Below are 20,650 nucleotides of genomic sequence, written 5' to 3' on the forward strand. Positions count from 1 at the left end.
TATAAATACACATTAGTAGAGACAAGCCTGGGATTTTTTTTTTGTCTGGGTTTAAATAAAAATGCAAAGGAAATCAAAATGGATTTTAGTTGAGGGAGAAGGTAGTATAGCTATGCATTGAAGTTATTCCCAGGTGGTACATATACAGTTGAGTAAAAGAGGATTTTTCCCCTCCTTCTGTTAAATTGAAAAGTTCTAAGAATTATCAGTTAAAAATCCCAGCTCCTTACCAGTATTTTGCAGGTAACTTTGCCCTGAGGAAGGCTGTGAGGTGGTTATAGCTCATGTACTGCATATTGTACCATAACTTAATTTTTTTTCCTCTCAGGCAAAACTCCAAAGCAAGCAGTGAGACTGGGACAAGTCATTGTGCTTTCAAATACAAGAGTTGTTCGAAATCTCATCGTAATCACTTCTATTTTTTGAAAAGCTTTGCAATTTCTTTGAACTTACAGGCTACAAAGAAAAAAAATCTGAAAGCAAGTTTGTTTCTTATCTCTGGGGCATTATAAGCCCACTAGTCTCACTTCTATGTCTAGCAAGATCATGGATCAAATCCTCCTGGAAGCTGTGCTGAGGCAAATGGAAGATAAGAAGGTGATTGATGAGAGCCAACATGGCTTCATTAAGGGAAAATCCTGTCTGAGAAATTTGGTGCCTTTTATGATGCATGTAGAGTGATGATGGATACGGGAAGAGCAACTGCTGTCATCTGCCTGGACTTGTACAGAGCATTTGGCACTGGCCTGCACAACTTCCTTGTCTCTAAGACGGAAGGACATGGATGTGATGGGCAAACCCCTCCCTAGACAAAGCATTAGTTGGATGGCCACACAGCTGTGGTCAATGGCTCAATGTCCAAGTGGAGATCACTGACAAGTGGGGCTCCAAAGGGCTTGGCATTGGGACCTGCAGTGTTAAATATCTGTTGGCAACATGGATGGTGGTACTGAGCTCACCCTCAGCAAATTCACTGGTGACACCAAACTGAGTGGTGCAACTGATATTCTGGAGGGAAAGGATGGCATCCAGAGGGACTTCATGAAGTTCAACAAGGCCAGCTGTCTGTCAAAATACAATGGGAAAACAATTCAGTAACCTATCATCAAGAGATATTTTTCCCAGCTTACAAGACAGTAAACTATATTTTATTTTTTAACTGGTAAATGAAGTTAAATCAGTAGATTAAATTTGGTTCTGGACCTTTTCCATGTTTCATGTCTGCTCATACCTGTCATCTAAATTGGCAAGAAAAATCAGCTACAACTCTTCCCCTAGCAATCTCCTCGTGAGAGGTTCAACACCATAGAAAGGTTAATTTATTTGGTGATAAAGGAAGGGGAATCTGAGCAGCAGAATAGAAATCAAATATTTAATGAATCCCCCAAGCAACCTCCCACAAAGATCAGGCCTCCATAAAGCACAGATCATTATTTGCAGCAGATCATTATTATATGCAGCAACTCCACTGCTGCAGAGTTCTCTAGGGTGAATGTAAACTATCCATTCTCCTTCAGGTTGTCTGGTTTCCCTAATTTCATTGCTATACACTGCCTAAAAAATTTTAACACGATCCTTTTGCCCTCTTGTATGTCTCCAGAGGTTGCACCTTTTCATTTATTTGTTTGCTTTGTTTTTTTAAAATATTCCAAGAGATTCTATGAAGACTGCATTGGTCCTTTAAATATGTGGTCTCTGTAAAACTTGGTAAGAGGCTTATCCAGCATCACTGTTTTTGACCACCTTGAAAGCTTCCAGGATTCTTTCTATTTTGATAATACTCCAAGAAATTCCAGGAAGTCTTGTCTATAACGTTTGATTTTGTTCCAAGGTTGTTTCAGACCGCATATCAGATTGCAGGTGAAAAGATGTTGGAAACAGTGACAGCATCAGCTTTAAGCATATTAAACACACTCACTAGAAGCCCATATTATTGAAGGAAAAACAGCACCCAAATCAGGTTTTCATAATCACTTTCTTTGTGAGTAGTTTTAATGACTTTTTCTGATCTCTGTTAACTACTGCTATCTAAAGTAACAGGAAAAGTCAAGAAAAAAAAACAAGGACCTAAACAATAAAATCAGTTTACTGTGAGGAAAGCTAAAAAGTAATTTACTTCTTTCTTTCAGGGATTTTATAGGCAATATAAAAGAGATTAATTGGAATTTTAGCTTATAACTACAGGAGTGTAGATTGCAAGCCAAAGCCAAACTAGTTTAAATGAATAAATATTTTTAAAGTTGTGGTTTTATGTAAAGAAAAATATCTAGGCCTATAGTCACATTATATCTTTAGAATAAAGATTAAAATAAAGAATAAAAATAACTTAGGAATTGAAATTATTAACAGAAGGCACAAAGGAAAACATAATGGTGACTTTTAACCTCTACTTCTATTCATAGGCTCAAGATTTCACTCTGAGAACATTGAAAACACTTGTTTTGGCTGAATTTATTTTCGTCTGCATTAAAACTGACAAGGAAAATGAAGAGGAATAGAGTGAGATGATATAAACTGAAAAAAAAAGGTTATAATATAATCACTTTCAAACCAACCCACCAAATTTCTGACAGATTTTATAGTCTTAAAACAAGTTTGTTTGGTTTTTTCTATTGCACGTTTCAGCAAGGCTGCCGTATGTAGTAGCACAAATCTCAGAGGAGATCATTCACATGTCTTTCCTGTCAAATTACATTGCAGAGTCAACAGTAGCCAATGAAGTGTGATATCTCATGCTAGACTTTTAGTTCCTGATAAATCTGGTAAGTGGAGTACCTCATGTATTTCAAAATATTTTAAACAATTAAGTATTTCAAAATTATAAAAAGGATTTAAAAGTGTGAAATTAATGTGATGATGTTCCGTCAGACTGTTTATGCAATAAGCAAAATAATTTGAGAGTAGATGTAAAGAATAACTCCACAGATAGGAGTTGAGAATTTATAAGTAAATTTAGCAAACTTTCATCAGAAAAATACACATGCCACTCTTGATCCCATGACCCCTGGAAAAAGTTGGGAAATTCCTCTTATGGTTCAGCTGTGACTCCAGTGAAGTTGTTTGTGCTATTATATATCTTCTGGGTTTGGTAATTAGATTGGAAATGGAGCTAAAACTCAAGCTTTCCATACTCAAAGAATACTAATGATAGTTATAAAATACACTATATTTATTTTTTTTAATTTTTGCTCTCGACGTTTTGCTGTATAATGTTGCAAATCTATTTAACAACAAATTGTGGTATTTGCACTGTTACTAGTAGGCTAATTTAAAATATTTGATAACTATGTAACAATTCTGTGGAGAACCATTTTTCTAATGATTATAATTTGTAAACTGATAGCTGAGTACTGAGCAGGCTAATCAGTTATGTTAATGGAAATGTACACTAGCAGAATATTAGGATAAAGTACTATTCTAGGTAGGAATTTGGAGTGTAGCCTTAAGCTAGTCCAATCAAACACGTTGCAGCACTAATAATGGTCAATTCACTTACCCATTCCCGCTTCAGAAGGTCCAGTGGGTTTCAAAAGTAACAGGTTCAGTCACTTCTTTTTTTCTAGGATTGGAGTTTGAGATTCCAGAGACTTCTCGTACTACATGTATGTACTCTAAATTATCTGTTAATCTCTCCATTTTGTCTTGGATTTTGAAGTCAAGAGATAGCCTGCGATCAATAAACATTAGACACACTATTCCATAAGAACACAGACAATGCATCTAGCTGAGTAACTACATCCTGTATTAAATTGTCCACTAGAATTTAAGTACATATTTGCTAATATCTTGGGGTTTAAGATCTCAGCTTTTTGAATAAAGTTGTTTCATATGTTCTCTTTGCAAAGTTCCTGGTTTGTTGAGAAGCGTGCCAGACAAAAGTAAGCAAAAAATGAATGACACATTATAATTTAAAAGTAAATGACAAACATTACTAACCTGAAAATCTAAAAGATCAAAACATTCTTGGAGTCCTTCCAATTTATTTGCCAATAGCAGTGAGAAAAAAGAAAATAAAAGCCTGGGACAGGGAAACACAATTACCTCTGATTATCTGGGAACCCAGTTGGGAAGAACTCATCTGCCTGTGGTTGTTCATTAGAGGTTTCAAACTAGCAGAATGATGACTTTAAAAATAATTTTAATGAGGGGCTCCAGCTCTTTGTTGTTTAACTATACAGCAATTAGTGAATAGCTATTTTTCAGCTGACTTTTTCCATCTTTTGTTGCTGTGTGGTACAGCATAACTTAAACTGCAGCTCCCCATGAGTACAATTTGCAATATACAACATGGATTTAGATTAGACAGTGAAGAACACAAGTGAGCAATAATGCATAACACACAGGTATCTGTATATAATGTTACATTTGAAGAATGCATTTGATTAATTTATTAACAACTGCTGAAAAAAATTTGTAGAGCTTTTCCCAAAATACCTGGTAACAGCAAGAAATACACACTGGTAGCATTACAGCCATAGTGACCAGTAGGATTTGATGTAGAACCTATAATGGTTGTCAGACTGGGAGCTCTGCAGTGTAATAACTCTAATTCAGTGAGAAAATATGTGTTAATGTGTCATAATTTATAAAGATAAAAAATGAACCTTGTCAGAATAAAAACAGACAAGAAAAAGTTACACTTCACATGAAAGGTTTTCTATGTATTAGAGCACAGGAGTTAGATGCATGCTGTCCTAGTTAATAGCAGATTTTTACTAACCAGAACAAAAATGAAGGATTATGCTATTATGAGGTGCTAGGTGAGGAAAGAATGCAAAATAACTTTCTAATTATGATAAAGATGTTCCAGAACAGAAAGATGATGTTCAAAGTGAACAGAAACTCTTTGCAGCTTAGCTAATATGAAAAGAAGTAAAGAAATAAATATCATTGAAGGATTGGGGTTGAAAGGGACCTTTAAAAACCATCTAGTCCAATCCTAAATAAGGACACAGCACTTGTAGAACACATAAATATGGAGATGAATAGATGTTTCATAGCAGAAGCTCTGAGTTACATTCATAGGAAAAACAATGTATTTTGATGCCAACAGAAAGGAATGATTCCATACACACAAAGGTGGTAAAATATTTAAAATATTTTTCCTGTTGCAAACTAAATACAGGGCATGATCAGAAGGTTCATAAAGATTTGATGTTATTTTATAAAGCAAACATTTCAAAATAATTCATATCAACTGGAAACATCCAAGTTATGCTATTTATCATGCAGCATTTTAAAAAAAAAGCTTCTGCATGACATGCCTCTGGATTGCTCAAAAGCAGTAAAAACAATGTAGGAAGAGAAAGTGTTTTATGCAAAGCTTTCTCTGTACAGCTGCATAAGCAGAGCTTTGTATGAAAGGGTTCTGCTTTCAGTAACATCTGTTAGTTTATCTCATCTGACTCATCCAGCCCCCTGGTAATAATGCCACTCTTGCACTAGACTTGTGGGATATTGCTGTATGAAACCTGTGCCAGTGCAGATTAAAGCCAGGTATGCTGCATGTGGAGACACAAGGGCAGTGGAGCTGCAGGGACAGCAAGCAGGAGGTGCTGAGACACAAGCGGTGTGTAGTGGTGTGCCACTGCAAGGGGCAAACACAGAGAGAGCTGTCATCTTGCCCCAGCTCTGTTCAAAGAGATCTGGGGAATCTTGGACAGGAAAAGGTCCCCAGCCCTTGAAGGGTAGGAAGTGGCACCACTAGAGGCTTTTAAGAGAATAGACACATCTAATAGCAAGGCAGTTTTGGAGAGATTTTTTTGATAAAATTTGATACAGCAAGTACATTCATTGCATAGTCAAAAGCAAAGGATGTACTTGAACCCCTCAGACAGCATGGGAAATACTTACAGCACTGCATAATGCAGTTTATATTCCCTACTAGTGAATGACAAGTGGATATAGGTGATTTATATTAAGTTCATCTGAACAGGAAACCTGTAAAACCCTGAACTTTTGAAATATTGGTGTTCATTTAGGGGTGAGGTGGGGGAAGGGAAATTCAGAAGATCATAAAAATAAATAACCTAAACTGACAATATTTTTAGGTTCAGCACAGAGGAAAACTGGATATTGAAATTTCATATTTCATTAGAAGCTTTGTTCATGAAAGCTACATATGCTGTATTTAAAAGAAAATAGTTTTGTACACATTTATTTTAGCTTTATATTTAGATTATGCTGACACGACTTAAGCATGTTTGAAATGTGAAAAACAATTCAGAGAAATATGCCAAAAAGCATAGAAAAGCATAAAATAGCTGCCTGTTATGATACAGTAGTGCTATGTTTGAATGAAAATGATCAAACCAATTTAAGCATCAAATATCAGACCTATTAGAAGACAACTCAACTGATACCGAAATATTTTTTCAATTATAAGCAAATTTAATTTCACATCTTTCTAAGAAATAATGGAACAAAGAAACAAGCATGTTTTCCAGGTAGTTAGGGTGTTTCTGCTCCACTGGAACTGGCAAATTTAACGACATCCAAAATTAGGATAGGAAACTTTTTTAGCAAGGGATAACTGTGGTGAATTGACTGTCAAAGAGAGCTGTAGAGCTGCATTAAATATGTGTTAGGCTTGGCATGTCTGGCAGGTTGGTAGGATATCAGAGGCAAAACAGAATAAAGAGAAAGAAAATAGTCTAAGATTAAGGAGATATACCAGCTTTTAGGGCTGAACATATTGTGGAATTTTGGAGGCAAAAGAAAATTTTGTTATATGCTTTGGGAAAATAATGAGAGAACTATGATTGTCACAGCAACCATTGGTATGCAAAGGATCCCACAGGAAACATTTATTGAAAATATCTAATGAATGTGGACTTGATTATGAGGGTTGGTGCAGGCTTACTTCTCCAGGGAAAGAATTAAATTTGAGGTTTTTTGTAGAGGAAAAAGTATATTTTATGCCACTTTAACATTCTACCATTTTAATTTTTGTCAGGCTTGGGTATGTTCATCACAACAGTGGGTTTCACAGTTCTCTACATAACAAAATTTGCATGACAAGAGGAAGTATCCAGTATGGATAACAGGCCAAGGAGATGATCCTTAAAAAAACCTATAAAATTAAAAGAAAACACTGAAGATGGACAGAAAGCTCCTGTAATTAAAATGAACTGGATTTTAATATCTGTGAATGAAAGCTTCCTTGCTGCAGATTACCCTCCCCTGAAGATTACAGAAGCTCTGCCAAAAGTCAGACAAGTAAAAGGAGCAGGTTCCGTGCCATGGGAAATTCCTATTTCCATGTGAGCAGACTTTAAATTATTCTTTCTTTATATTTTAAGACAGAAAGTCTGGCACATACCTGCTGGATGATGATGATTGCCTTCTCTATTAAGGCAACATGCAGTAACAACTTCTTCCTCAGGTCTAGAAAAATCGACCTGTACAATATGTAATTGCTAACTGGAAGGATCCTAGTGCCAGAAATAAAAATCTGTGAAGAATATTCCTGCAGTACTCAGTTTTAACTGATAAAACAGAGATTATGAGGAAAAATGGTAACATTATGAACAACCATGGGAGCACAATATACAGTTTGTTGATTGTGGACTGGAATTAAACTCCTGGAAAATAAAGTTACTGTCAAATGCCCTGGGATGCATGGCTGTGTTTGAGGATGAAAGGCACTGCTACTCAGATCATGCTAACATCAGTATCATTCAAACATCAGGAATCAGATAAATTGAGGAAAAAGAGGGAATTTGTTCATGAAAGCTACATACCCTGTATTTAAAAGAAAATAGTTTTGTACACATTTATTTTAGCCTAGATTATGCTGACATATCTTAAGTAAGAGGAACACTTGGTGTTCCTCCTAAGGGGATGTCATCAGTTCCACCACAGACTGTAACAGCACCAAGGCACACTTTTGTATGTCCTGCACTAATACTAAGGTAAACATTCTTATTCAAGCAACTCATATCTTCAATCAGAATTAGATGCTTTGACAAGCATGGTTAGTTTAGCAACCCTGGGGTGCACTCCAACTCATATGTCTGTGCTGTATTGTAAGAGACTATGGCATGTCTCTGTCATGCTTAGGTTTCACTACTTGCTCTGATGCATTCAATTTTTTAACCAATTCATCCTCCTTATATAGCAATTAAAAGGATGCTTAAAAGACTTGTATGGTAAATATCCCATGATGATAATCAGAAATAGCACTCACTCCTATTTCAGATATTTGAGAATGAATGTTTGAGTAAGGATGGATGTTCATTTTCCTGACTTTACTGTTGAAGTGTAGATAAAATAAACAAAACCAGGAATTTCAGTGCTAGCAAGAAGTTGCAAACTCTTTGGCAGTTTGGCTGAAGCACAGTGGAGATGTGTCATCCCTGAGATTTAACTGTCTTGGTCATGTGGCTGGCAGCACTCTGCCAGCATGCTGCCCTCCTGACAGTGGGGTAGGGGAGCAAATTCACAAAGACTTCCCCATAAAAAGCTCTGAGGATTAGACTGAAGGGAAGCTTGCCCAGGATGCTGGTTATATAGTGGTAGGCTGCATTTAATCACCATAGAGCCTTCTTCACAGCTATTTTAATACCATGGAACCAATAAGGTTACATCCTCCTGTCTCAGTTTTCCCTATGTCTGTCTTTTCCTGCAAGTCCTACTTAATCTGTATTGGTTTCTTTTAAAATAAGTAGTACTAGCAAAAAGATACTTCTAGCTGTTCTAAATAGCATTGGCACTGATTGACATCAAAACAGCATGCTATGGCTTTCCATTTGCAGTTTATATGAATAGCACCTGAGTGTTAAATTTTAGGGCAGAAACAATTAGCTATTTTATGCAAGTCATATGCATTTATACTCCTCATGAAACATGTCAGCCTGACTCCTTAATTAGGTAAGAAGTGTTCAGACTTTGCTTAGGGTATAATCAAATGTTAAAAGTCAACCACAAACAAAGCTTATCAACTAGAAAAATAGTTTTAAATGAATGGCAAAGGAAGTTCTGTAAAGCAGTGTGCAGCTAGAAAGCTCAAACATATTTTCAAGGACAAAATCTGCTGCAATAATAATTAAAATCAAATCTGCAAGATTGGGTCTTGTAACATGATGCTGTGTGTGCTCCTTTTATTGAAATACAAAAGGAGTTGAGAACCAAACAAAGATGAGCAAACAGACATTATAAGAATGCTATTACTAATGACAATAATAGAAGCAAAACCTTTCCCCTTGCAAATTTCCAAAATGAGGAGAATTATAGATTAAAAATATGGAATTTCTCAATATTCAAACAGCTCAATCTTTTTTTGTCTACTTTAGTATAGCATTTGAAAACAGAATTGTCAAAATGCTTGTGAGATTTCTAGCTTAACTGGAATATTTGCTTTCTAGTAGCATAATGCATTAAGTTATTAGAACTGGCTGAGAAGAAAATTTAGCTGAGTTTAGATAACTACTGTCAGATTTGCTACTTTAAGTAACTTACATTTAAAATCTTTAACCCATGAACTGTGTATTTTTCTATGTAAACAACATCTTCGGGTAAAATATTCTCAAAATTATAAGCTAGCACAATTAAATGTATTTTTGGTATCATAATTTTAATCATAAAAGTGCTGGTTTGATGGTTCATTGTCACATAAGAAGCAGCAAATTAAAGTGCACACTGAGCATTTTATTGTACTTCATTTGAAGAAAGTAAAACCTTTTATAAAAACACACCTAGGGAAAACTTACAGCTGTATGGATTCAAATAAAGATCTGCATTAGGAAACCAGATGAGGCAAAAAGTGAAATGGGTGTCACATGGATTTCTCAGCAATGTAAACTGAGGTGAAATAAAAAGTTCTTCTCTGATTGTCACAGGCAGAGCCATCATGACTTCCTGCATCCTACAAAAGAATCATCTCCCTCTTCCCTAGTCTTCACAAGCACTGCTTTTGCTGTGGTCACATTCAAGCTGTCCCGGTCTCTCCAAGGAGGCAAGGAGTAGCGTGGCAGGTCGGAGTTCTGTGTGCATTGGTTTATTTCTGCTTTTCTATCATCCTTCTTGCTGTATCTCACCCACTGCTCCGTGACTCTTTGTGTTCTAGCCCTGCCTGGGGTGTCCCAGAGTGTCTCTGCCTTGGCTTGCCACATTCAAGGCTTCATTTCAGAGCAGATTGTGCCACTTGCAGCCTTGCTACCCAGGCCCTGCCAGGTATTCTTGATAACCTCAGTCAAAAGTAATTTCCTGGAAGGAGCAAATGACAAATATTTTGAAAGTGTTGTCTCTCAGCCTCATGAGTAAGTACTGATCATCATGAAAAGTTACTGCACATTAGTGGAGACAAACAATAACCCACCCACCCCCCACAATGAAACACAAACCAACCAGCAAGGTTGTCTCACGAAGGAGAAAAAGCTGACCCATTTTCACAATAAACAAACAAACAAACAATATAAATAAATAAAATAAATAAATGGACTGGATCAACACACCCACAAATAGTTTAAATAATTAATATATTTCTATGCCCCTTCCATCCCAGTTCCTAAAAATGTTCCTTTGATTTAAAGGAAGTTGTTACGGAAATCATTGTAGTTGAACTGAACCAAAGCAGTAACCTACATTTTGACAAGGCTGAAAAATCAAAGAATGCAAATACTTGAATTTTGCATTTCCATGTTTATGACAATCTACCAAACAAAACAAATAAACATAAGTATATATAATTTAACCTGATGACAAGGCTGCAGTTTTAGACTTCAGAAAATGCTATTCAGTCTCCTCTGGCCTTGAACATTGGACTTACTCACCGGCCAAAGACAAAAATCAAGAACTTTCTTCTTTTGGAAGGAACTCTTTCCAGCACAAAAAAATGTGATATCTTAATAGGAGATTTTAATATCTATTCAAATTTCTGAATCTTCTCTTAATTGAAAACCTCTTAATTGAAGACATGATGCTGTCAGTCTCCAAGATGCTTTAAACAAGGATGTATCTCAAATTAATCTTGAATCAAGCTGAAACACAAAGATTTCTTACACAAACCTCTGTGCTGTATATCTTATTTCTTGGAAGAATTTGTAAAAACCTCTTCCCTGCTGTCCACAGTGTAGTTCCCTCTGACATAGGAAGCAGACAAAGCTGCTCCTACAAGGATCACAGTAGAACAAGGATAAGATAAAGGAAATGAAAAAAAAAATCATTATCCTATAATGTACATAGCATATTTTTTCATTCACAATTCACACCACTCATTAATCTAATCAAAAGTCAGGATATATAATTGGATTCTCAAAGTAGATTTCACTAAGCCTAATATCAATACTTACTGAGAGAAATTTACCTTCTGTTCATAGTCATATCAGGTGAATGGTAGACTGGCTAATTTTCTAGTCTTGGAAGGCTAGTCCAGCATAAACGATGAATTGACTGAATCTGTCACAGTTAGAGATCACATATGGATTGACCATAAAAGAAAACATTAGATAATGCAAAAGTTACCTTTCTACATAATGATGAAGAGACCACTGGATAAATAGGTAATGCATGTCTTATAAAAACAGAACAATAAAAAACTGTATTTTTCAGTGTATACTGAAGTTCTTGAAATTGAAGTTCCATTTTCTGAAAGACACATCAGACAAAACTGAAATAAAACTCAATGATTAAGGTTTGTCTTAATATGTGGTCAACTATTTCCCTGTTTGTTCATAAATTATTCATAATATATATGAAATTGAAATTCTCCATGGTGACCTCTATGAAGTCTCCATGATTCTGCTCGAAACAAAAACAGAAAAGAGATTTTTCTACACATTTTTGTCCATCATGAAGAATAATATATTCCCTTAGATCATAAAAGTATTTCATACCTGTCAATAAAATAAACTGTTGCATACAAAGATCAAGTGGACTTCAAGGAACCAACAGAGACCAGTGTTATGCCAAGGTAGATTAATGGGGTGGAGTGAGAAGGGAGAGAAGAATGATTTATAGGTTAATTCTTGAAAGGTTATTCATTAGTTTATTTAACAGCCTGAAGGTCTAATTATTTGGATACAGATACTTCAGGGAAGTGCCTGTCCCTCCCCTTGTAAAACTGACAGTAGATAAGGACCACTTGGACTGATGGCAGGAACAGAAGAAAGAATTCTATAAAAATTTGCTGGTTGTATGCACATTTTGTTCCAGTGAACTTCTCCAGCTATGTTTAAATTACAAACTATTCAGAAATAACACAACAGTAGGTGACTGTACAGCACAACTTCTCTAGCTGTAACATTCAAACTCTTATATCATTTGACCTGCTGCTGTGAATAGCATGCTCTTTCAGCAGACTAAAGAAATAAAACTTCAAGAGCTTCGCCTTTTCTTTTTTGAAAGTTCACCATTTTGTAGAGAAAGAAAGGTGAAAAAGTTGGGTATTGCCAGCTGATATTATTGTCCCTGTGTTCCTCTGAAAGAGAAATAATTTTTCCCTATGTTGTGAAACAAAAGAAAAGAACTAGACCATTTTTCTTTTCAAGATACACTGTCAAAGGCTAAGCCCTTTGGGCACGACACAAAACTGATTTTCAGTCTGCTTTACTGACTGTAGTGCAGTTTCTTTCCTACTTACATAGTAGTAAAAAAAACCACCTTGATTGAACATTGTGTAGCTCACTGGAAGGTCAGAGCATCTGTTTTATTTATATTGTAATACTTCAGCATTAACAGCAGGCAAACTCAGACCAGGAATAGGAAGGGTCAAACATGAAAGCAAAACCTGGTCCACAGAGTAAATTTATCCACCCCACAACGTGTCTTTTAAAGGAAATCTGTCACATATAAACAACTGCATGCAGCTATACTACTTTACCTCCTACATTGCTTAACTTCTTTTTAAGCAGTTCCAGCAACTAGGTTGACAATATACCCACTCAATCTATTTCTAGACTTACCAACCTTCCTAGGTGGATTTTCTAAGTGGCTAACATGTCCTTACTGAACTTTTCCACAAAGGGCAGAGAAAATATCTATCTCTCTAATATATCTATCCATCCATCTTTAAATGACTTTCACTGGGGTCATTATCTGCTCTCCCCTCATTCTTAGACAAAAACTTGTAGACTGAATAACATTATTTCTTTAAGCCTTTTCTAAATGGGTTTTGCATACTAGAAATCTAATTGCCATAATCCTATGTGAATTGCTCCCCATTGCTGAATTACAGTAATTTTTTTCGTAATTCAAAATTCTATTTAGTTCTACTTCTGTCCCATTTTAGCCCTCCCTTGCTTAATGCACCTTGCATGTTCTCTCTTTATTTCAACAAATACTGAAAAATTATATCAGAGGTTCTTTTTTTCTTTTTTTCTGTACCATTAATCCATCAGAATCCCAGAACTTTGCTGATCCTTGACTTATCACATCAAACTTGCAGAAGAAATGTTACACAGCACAGCAATATGAGACAAGACTTTCAAGAAGAAATTTGGAGCAGTCTGAGAAATCTGAGAAAGCAGTATTCTCTGTCCAGCAAAGGAGTTAGATCTTCTTAGGTTTAGCAGAAACTGATGTCTACATTTGTTGTATTACATTAATAGCATCTCTGCTTTTTAGAAAGAGAGGAAAGAAAAGACAGCTTCTTTGTTGCAGTGTTGTTGCAGAAAAAATTACTAAGTTTGACTTCAGATTACTGAGGTCAGTTTATCAGTGGGATAAACTACACTCTTGCCTGCTATTTAACATGCTAAAAAATACAGTATTATTGCAAACCCTGATTTATTCTGTGGAGAGGCCATAAATTGTAAGGTAAACATAGAACTCTGATGTGTTCTTTTGACACCCTCTTGATTCTCTGCACTGCCTGTTAAAAAATTTATTCCTTTAAAAAAAAATTTAGAACTTCTGAAACTTGTTCCAACAGATCCATCAGATTCGTAATTAAAAAACCCAAACCAAGCATAACCCCAACAGAAACAAAGAGGTGTTTGTCTAGACATTTCCCTCAGTAAGATCTGCTTCTTTACCCACACAAGTTGTTCTGTCAGACAATTTCCTGGTATAAAAAGGCTACATCTGTGACCTGCTACTTTGTTGTGAAATATACTACAGTTCTTTCAATGAAAGACTCAGTCTTCCAAAAATACTCTTAGCACAAAGGAGAGCATGTCTTTTCCCTTACATTTTTGATAAGGGGTGGAAACTATTTATGGTTCAATGCAATTTTCTTGAGGTAGGTAGCACCTACATGTCACACTGAAAAATAAACCTTCTGATTATTTTTTTCATAGTTTTTAAACACTTTCCCAGGAAAGTAACCATAGTAAACATAGATGTTTATACTTTCCTTCTAAGAAACGTCTCTTGATGGACGTTTCACATGACCAGTGTGATTGAGAAGGTGGTAAATTGATTATCCAATCCCTGGTCATTTTCAAGAATCTATAAATACTGGAGTCAGAAAAAATAAAAGCTCTCCTTTTTTCTATCACACCACTGAGACGTGTTTGTGTGAATCATTCCGTCTCCTCTAGTGACACCTACACGTGTGAGCCATTCATCCACTTTGGATGCTTCTAAACCAAGTCAGAGGCCATCGGTAGGAAGTGTGAAGAGTTTCAGAGCTACTGAGGTCTGCAAACCGTAGCACTGACTAGCCAGGGAGGAGGAAGTAAAATCTGGAAACAAAACTGAAGCAGCATTTTGAGAGTTAGAAGAATTAGAAAAATTGCAAATCTCACAGAAAGTCTATTCTGTACTTTTTAATTTTTATTTTAAATTTTATTTTAATTTTAATTATTTTTTTCTAAAGAGGATGATATAATGAACTTCTCCAGTCAAGGCAGATCCTCAGTATAACACTCTGTACTTTTGCCTGTTTCAGCATTTCTACTCTTTTATATGAACTTTCTATAGTTCTAGCAATAGAGCACTCAAGAAATAAAATAAATAAATAAATAAAAATAATTTAAAAAATCTACATCCTGTCATATTCCAGGGCTTTGACATTAACTATGCTGAAGTTTGAAACTGAAGAACAGGGAGAAAGAAGAAAGGGGAAAGTAAAGAAAACCTTTTTCTCACTCCACCATTTTCTTTCAAAATTTCCCTGTCAGCTTCTTCTTGTGTTCTAATATACAATCAGTTTCACACAGAGAGCACTAAGATTTCCCCATGTCTAATCTATAAAGTATGATGTTCTGGCAGAGGTTTTCTCCTTTAATTTGTTTTGTTTTTTACTATATTGGCTTGCAACACATACTTCTAAACTGATTGCACGAATGACTTTACAAAAATATATATGGCTTTAGAAAGACAAAGTACAATTATCATCTTCCTGTGACTATTCAGCTGTCCTCAAGCCCCTACCTTCAAGCAGATTAAAAGCTAGGTTAGTAGGTTGTTGCAAGTATAAAAAGCTGGTGGTAGGTATAACATTTACCAAGAAAATATCTTTTTCCCTCTCCTCTTTCTTTTTTTGCTATATTTTATCATCTTCCTTCAGATTTTGGGGCTAGAGAATATTTTATTTGATTTGCTTAACCAGCTCACAGTACATCTATTCCGCCCCAGAAGCCACATCCCATATGTGTATGTGTGTGTATATATATTATATGTGTAATTACACATGTAGATAACATCAGTGAGTTCAGGCAGAAATTAGTACTAGGAAAATTAACTTGCTGAAGACAAAACAAAAATCAAATGAACATTTGTTGAGAAGTAAATCAATTTTGAGAGAGAATAACAAGCATTCACTGATACATTTGGGGCTGTTTTTGGAAACCAACAAATTGAAGGTATATTGTTTTGTTTTGTACACATAGAAATTCTTGTAGCGTGGTAGAGAAAAATAGGTCTGCCAAATTCCATTGAATTTTTGAGCAAATGTTTGGAGAGCTTTGAGAAAAATAAATTATGCACACTCCAGCTAACATGGTAAGTACAACTACATTGCTATATGTCAAGATTTTAAGAAGTACATTTTTCTGTTTTTTTCATAACATATATAATACAAATATTTAAGACACTCAAAATTCTGTTTGCTACGATAGTTGCAAATCTAAAATATTTCTACTAACATTGTCTACTTTAACATGTAAAGGATCATTCATTCTTTAACATACTTATTCTCATCCAGACTTGAGAATAACTACGATTTTAATTTGATTTAGACCGTATTGCATTCCCTAATGATATTAGAAAATATTACTCATAATAATTTTTGCTAAGTATCATCTCTGAAACACAGTAATATTCAAAAGAGAAGCTGGGCCAATGATGAAGCTTTGAGATGAAGAAATCTGTTATCTTAGCTTTGTACATCCATCTAGAGGAATGAAGAAATATGTATAGGCCTCAGTGTCCTTTAGAGAGTCACAGTATCCAGCTCTTCTTTTCACAAGAAAAACTGGTACTCATTTAGTTTTTAGAAAATAAAGTCAACAAATAAGATTTTTCTTAATGTCAGCATACCTTACGACTGCCTGGATTAATTCTTCACTTTCATTCCGGCAAATTCTTCATTTTCAGAGCAGTTTGGAAGATGGTGTGATCTTGTAACACTGATGGCTATATTTATGCTTTTATCAGTATTCAATAGAATGACAGCTATAATTCCAATCATTACACTTTGATTGTGTGGAAATCAATCCTACCACCACTATGACTACCAGCATAAATAATATAAGAGCAGTTTTCCATTATTCATAAAGGCTAGTTTTTGTTTGCATTCCTAAACAGTTTAGCTATTTAGTTTGTTGGGAGAGAGATGAGTTAGCTATGAACATCTTTAATTATTTTTTCCATAACTTGACAAAACTGATTATTATCAAGGGAAATTAGACTTGCAAAAGCAATAAAAAAAGGAGAAATTATCTATGTCAGAGGTCTTCCATACAAGAAGAAAAATGAAAGGACTTATCAATTGGTTTCTAATTGAGATGGATGGTAATAAAAACTAGAATACCATTTAATAAAAGATATATGCATCCTTTAAATACACCTCATGTTGGGTTTTCTTTGTCCCCATCACTGCTGAGGCTTTCATTTTATCCAATTGCCCCCTATGAGGCGTAGGAATACCATTTCAGTGAAATCATATTTATTTTTCAATCCATTATGGTTCTGAAGTGAGTAAAAGACAACCATGAAGGAACAACATTTTAAATTCAGTTTCAAAAACATTAGATAAATTCAAAGTTATCAGGCTTCTTGCTCAGACCTCATGAAAAATACATTCATGAAAATAAAATCACTATTGTTTCTTAGCAATACCTTCACGACCAGCAAAGAATTGGAAACTCTGCTTTGCAAACTTTCCTTCCTCTTCACAACAAGAAATGTAATTTGTCCATCAGCAATGAAGTAAGTTTTCCAGGATCCTAAGAAATATACACATGACAGTTGAATAAACTCATTATAAATCTACCAAGGAAGAAAATCTTAGAGAACTGGAAGTTGTACATGGTCACTTAACTGGGCTGCACTTGTCTGCATCACAATCTGTTTCAAGCCAGAATTAATTGAACCTTGAAGCTGGTCGTTATGCTGAGGTTTTTTTTGTTTGGTTAGTTTGGGTTTTTTATGTGATTATTCCATTTATTATTTAAAATGGTATGGAACAGTAAATGAATGAGAGAGTTGGAGGAAAGACAGGAAACAAGACATTAAATTTTCTGTATTACAACACAAAAATACACAGTGGCATAAATAAATGGGGGGGGAAGTTTAACCAATTTTCTCATGTAGAACTTTGAAACACTATTTTCCTTTAAAATGCATTTATATGCCAATTGTATGAAAAATTGCAAAAAACATTGTAGTAGGTACTATGATAAATAATCAGCTTTTACATGTATTCCACATATATGTGGTATGTATAAATGCACACATACACCTTACATTTTCATCATCATTATTTTGAGCACTTACATTTTTCCTCTGGAAACAATACAAGTTATATAAATCAGATCCTGTTAAATTTTTTTTTAAAGCACAAGAGTATTACACTTGTTTTATAACAGAAACTTATAGCCCCAGGATGCAAGTGCAAAGCAAATTGGGAATTCATCTAACAGCCAGAGCTTTGCTTCCTTGCAGAAATTCTCAAATGAACTCAGCAAGAAGTTGTTGAAGACACACAGTTAGTACTATACTAACTTATTCCTGACTTTGCTTTTAACTCTCTGCAAGCAGTACAACTTGAGCTAGCTAGGGCTATATACAGGAAACATGACCCTGCAAGCCTGAGTTTGCTGTTGACAGTTTACAGATCGATTTTGTCTTTGAAACTGATTTTACTCTGGTTAAGGTGAGACTTCCACAGATCCTTTCCAGCCTAAATGATAACCAAGCAAAACTATCAAGCACTGGATTAAACTAAATCTCCTGTGTCATACTCCCCAGCCATGTGGTTCACTCATGGGATTTTTGAACAGTTGTTTGCAATTTGCATTCCCTGAATCCACCGTGCTCCATATCTCACAATGCCATAGAGAACAAGTTGTGATATTGTATGAATTGACACATATGGGTAACCAGGCCAAACACCAAACCTCAGCTGAAATGCAAAGAGTAGAATTATTTAATTAGCTTGCTAACAATTCTGGGTGGCAGAGAAGCAGGTTTGTGCCTTTATGATCTCTCTCTCTCTCTCACAACAGGAGGCTCAAGCATGTCTGTGAGTGTGTGTTATCTCTACACAGGAATTCTACCTCTCAAAACAGGCAGAGGATGAACAGCACTAGGCATAAGAAATGGAGTTATCCACACTGATAATCTTAACATTCCCAGCTGCAAAGTTGCTTTGAGCAGAACTATTCCGTCCTTGCCAAATCTTCTGGCTTTGACCCTTTCCTCCCAACAGATATTATTATATATTATTGCTTTACTATTCTTAAGACTTCTTGAAAGAATCATTAGGATCTCATGCATGACAACAGAAGTGTCTGGAAGTATGTGAGAATCTCCCAAATTTGCTTTGATGGGATCTCTCTTAGGAAACTTACGGCATGGCAGAGGCAGTACCTCATGAAAGTTCTGGCATCCCCCCTGTGTTTTTCAGTCTTTTGATATCAAAACTCCACCTCCCTCCTTCTTATTCCTTAACCACTGTTCTGGGATCAAAGACTATTAGAGAGAGATTTACCCATTTAAGCATATCTAATTTCCTGTACTTGTCAAGGAAGCTGTGGTCGATAGAGGCAATGGTGATATAGACAGTGCGATCAATGGAGTCCAGAATTCACTATTGGTCAATTTGTCTCAGCAGCAAGTAAAGATGTCCTTCAGGGAAATCCTAGCCACAAGCATTCCAACCTCCATGGACTGTAGATTGCTACTGACAGTAGTGGGGGCAGCCCAGATCCTGACTCACAGGCATGATAGTTCAAGTGCTTCAATTTGGAGCTGAAACCCACACCTGCTGACTTAATATGTGAGCAGCTTATTCTGCACTTTGCAGAGCAAAGGGAGCACAGCAATGTGTCGACAGAGTAAGAGGTGCTCAGCATCTCTTTGCTCCTGAGCTGAGAAGCCATGCTAGTAACAACACTCCAACTCCACCAGAGTACAGGAGGAGGGCAGGGAATGGGAGGAGATGTAAAACAGCAAGGGAAGAAAGGCATGATCCTGGGGAGAGCAGAAGAGGAACAGAAAGCCCAACACGAGGCTCACAGTGACAGTACTGACACGCAGTATCTTCAATATCAGCCTGCACTTAAAACAGCTGCATTATCACAGTTATCATTTCCTGCCCTTTTTAGCGGGAACACATGAGGCTTTATGCTTATCCAATATACTTTTATCAGATTTGATGCTTTTGGCATCTTAGGTAGCTTTTTCAATATGATATAAAACAATGTTCAGTTACGTTATCTCTGCACTCTTAACACGGGCAAGGTACAAAAAAGCTGTCCTGTATCTGAGGTGTTCTCTACTGATGCCTGCAAACTTCACCAGGATGTTTCTAATCTCAATTTGAAAATAGTCCAGAGGGCAACATACACATGCAGTGCTAAAACCAAATTATGAAACTATTACTTAACAACACCATCATTATCTTTAAAATCTAATTTTAACAATAAAATATTTCCAACTCGATTCCATATAAACATACCAAGCCTTTATTTTATAAAAGATCATGTTAATAATATTAATTTTAATCAAACTGGTTTATTTATTCATGTATTTAATATGTTACATTACATCTCTCTTATCCACTTAAATAAAAATAACTTGCTGAAGACATAATTTCTCATTGAGGTATTTACTGGGAGTAGGTGACTTGTCATAGTAATTTAAATATTTTTCTGATAGGTCTTTAAGGGCTACTTACAATGAAAATCTTGCAAGTACTATGGTATTTGTATTTCTAAGACTATGTAACTTCCTGGTTAATTTAAAAAAAGGGTATATGCAGTCTGACTAAGATAGGGCAGGCAGTGAAAAATGGGCTAAATATAAAAAAACAATTCATTTAGAAGAAAAAAATCCAAACAGTGTAATTTGGAGTGTTCCAAGCAACCTAGTGGACCTGCATAAAAGAACAATAAAAATTAGGAAAGGGAAAAAATGAATCCATTTAATGCTGCTATATGCTGTACATACTGAGTAGTTTTGACTTGGTCTTTAGAACTCTTAAATCCTCTATTTTCTTCTCTGAGACAATGTTGATAAGACCTCGAGAGCATAGGAACAATGA

The 20,650-nt window shown here is 35.6% G+C and overlaps 1 long non-coding RNA gene across 1 annotated transcript in view; it reads right to left on the reverse strand.

Annotated features, from left to right (window-relative positions):
- Positions 1 to 9,684: 9,684 nt before the first annotated feature.
- LOC148184134 (uncharacterized) overlaps positions 9,685 to 20,650 on the reverse strand; it is a 34,981-nt gene continuing 24,015 nt past the window's right edge. Inside the window, exons 2-5 of the long non-coding RNA XR_015772802.1 lie at positions 17,224 to 17,330; positions 16,423 to 16,518; positions 11,008 to 11,109; positions 9,685 to 10,206 (exon numbers count right to left, since the gene is read on the reverse strand). This is a non-coding gene — a long non-coding RNA (uncharacterized LOC148184134). The remainder of the gene's footprint in view (positions 10,207 to 11,007; positions 11,110 to 16,422; positions 16,519 to 17,223; positions 17,331 to 20,650) is intronic.

This window comes from Pseudopodoces humilis, chromosome 6 (genome assembly GCF_049639895.1).
Source record: "Pseudopodoces humilis isolate 2021_Gansu_Grassland_sample_001 chromosome 6, ASM4963989v1, whole genome shotgun sequence".
Lineage (NCBI taxonomy): Eukaryota > Metazoa > Chordata > Aves > Passeriformes > Paridae > Pseudopodoces > Pseudopodoces humilis.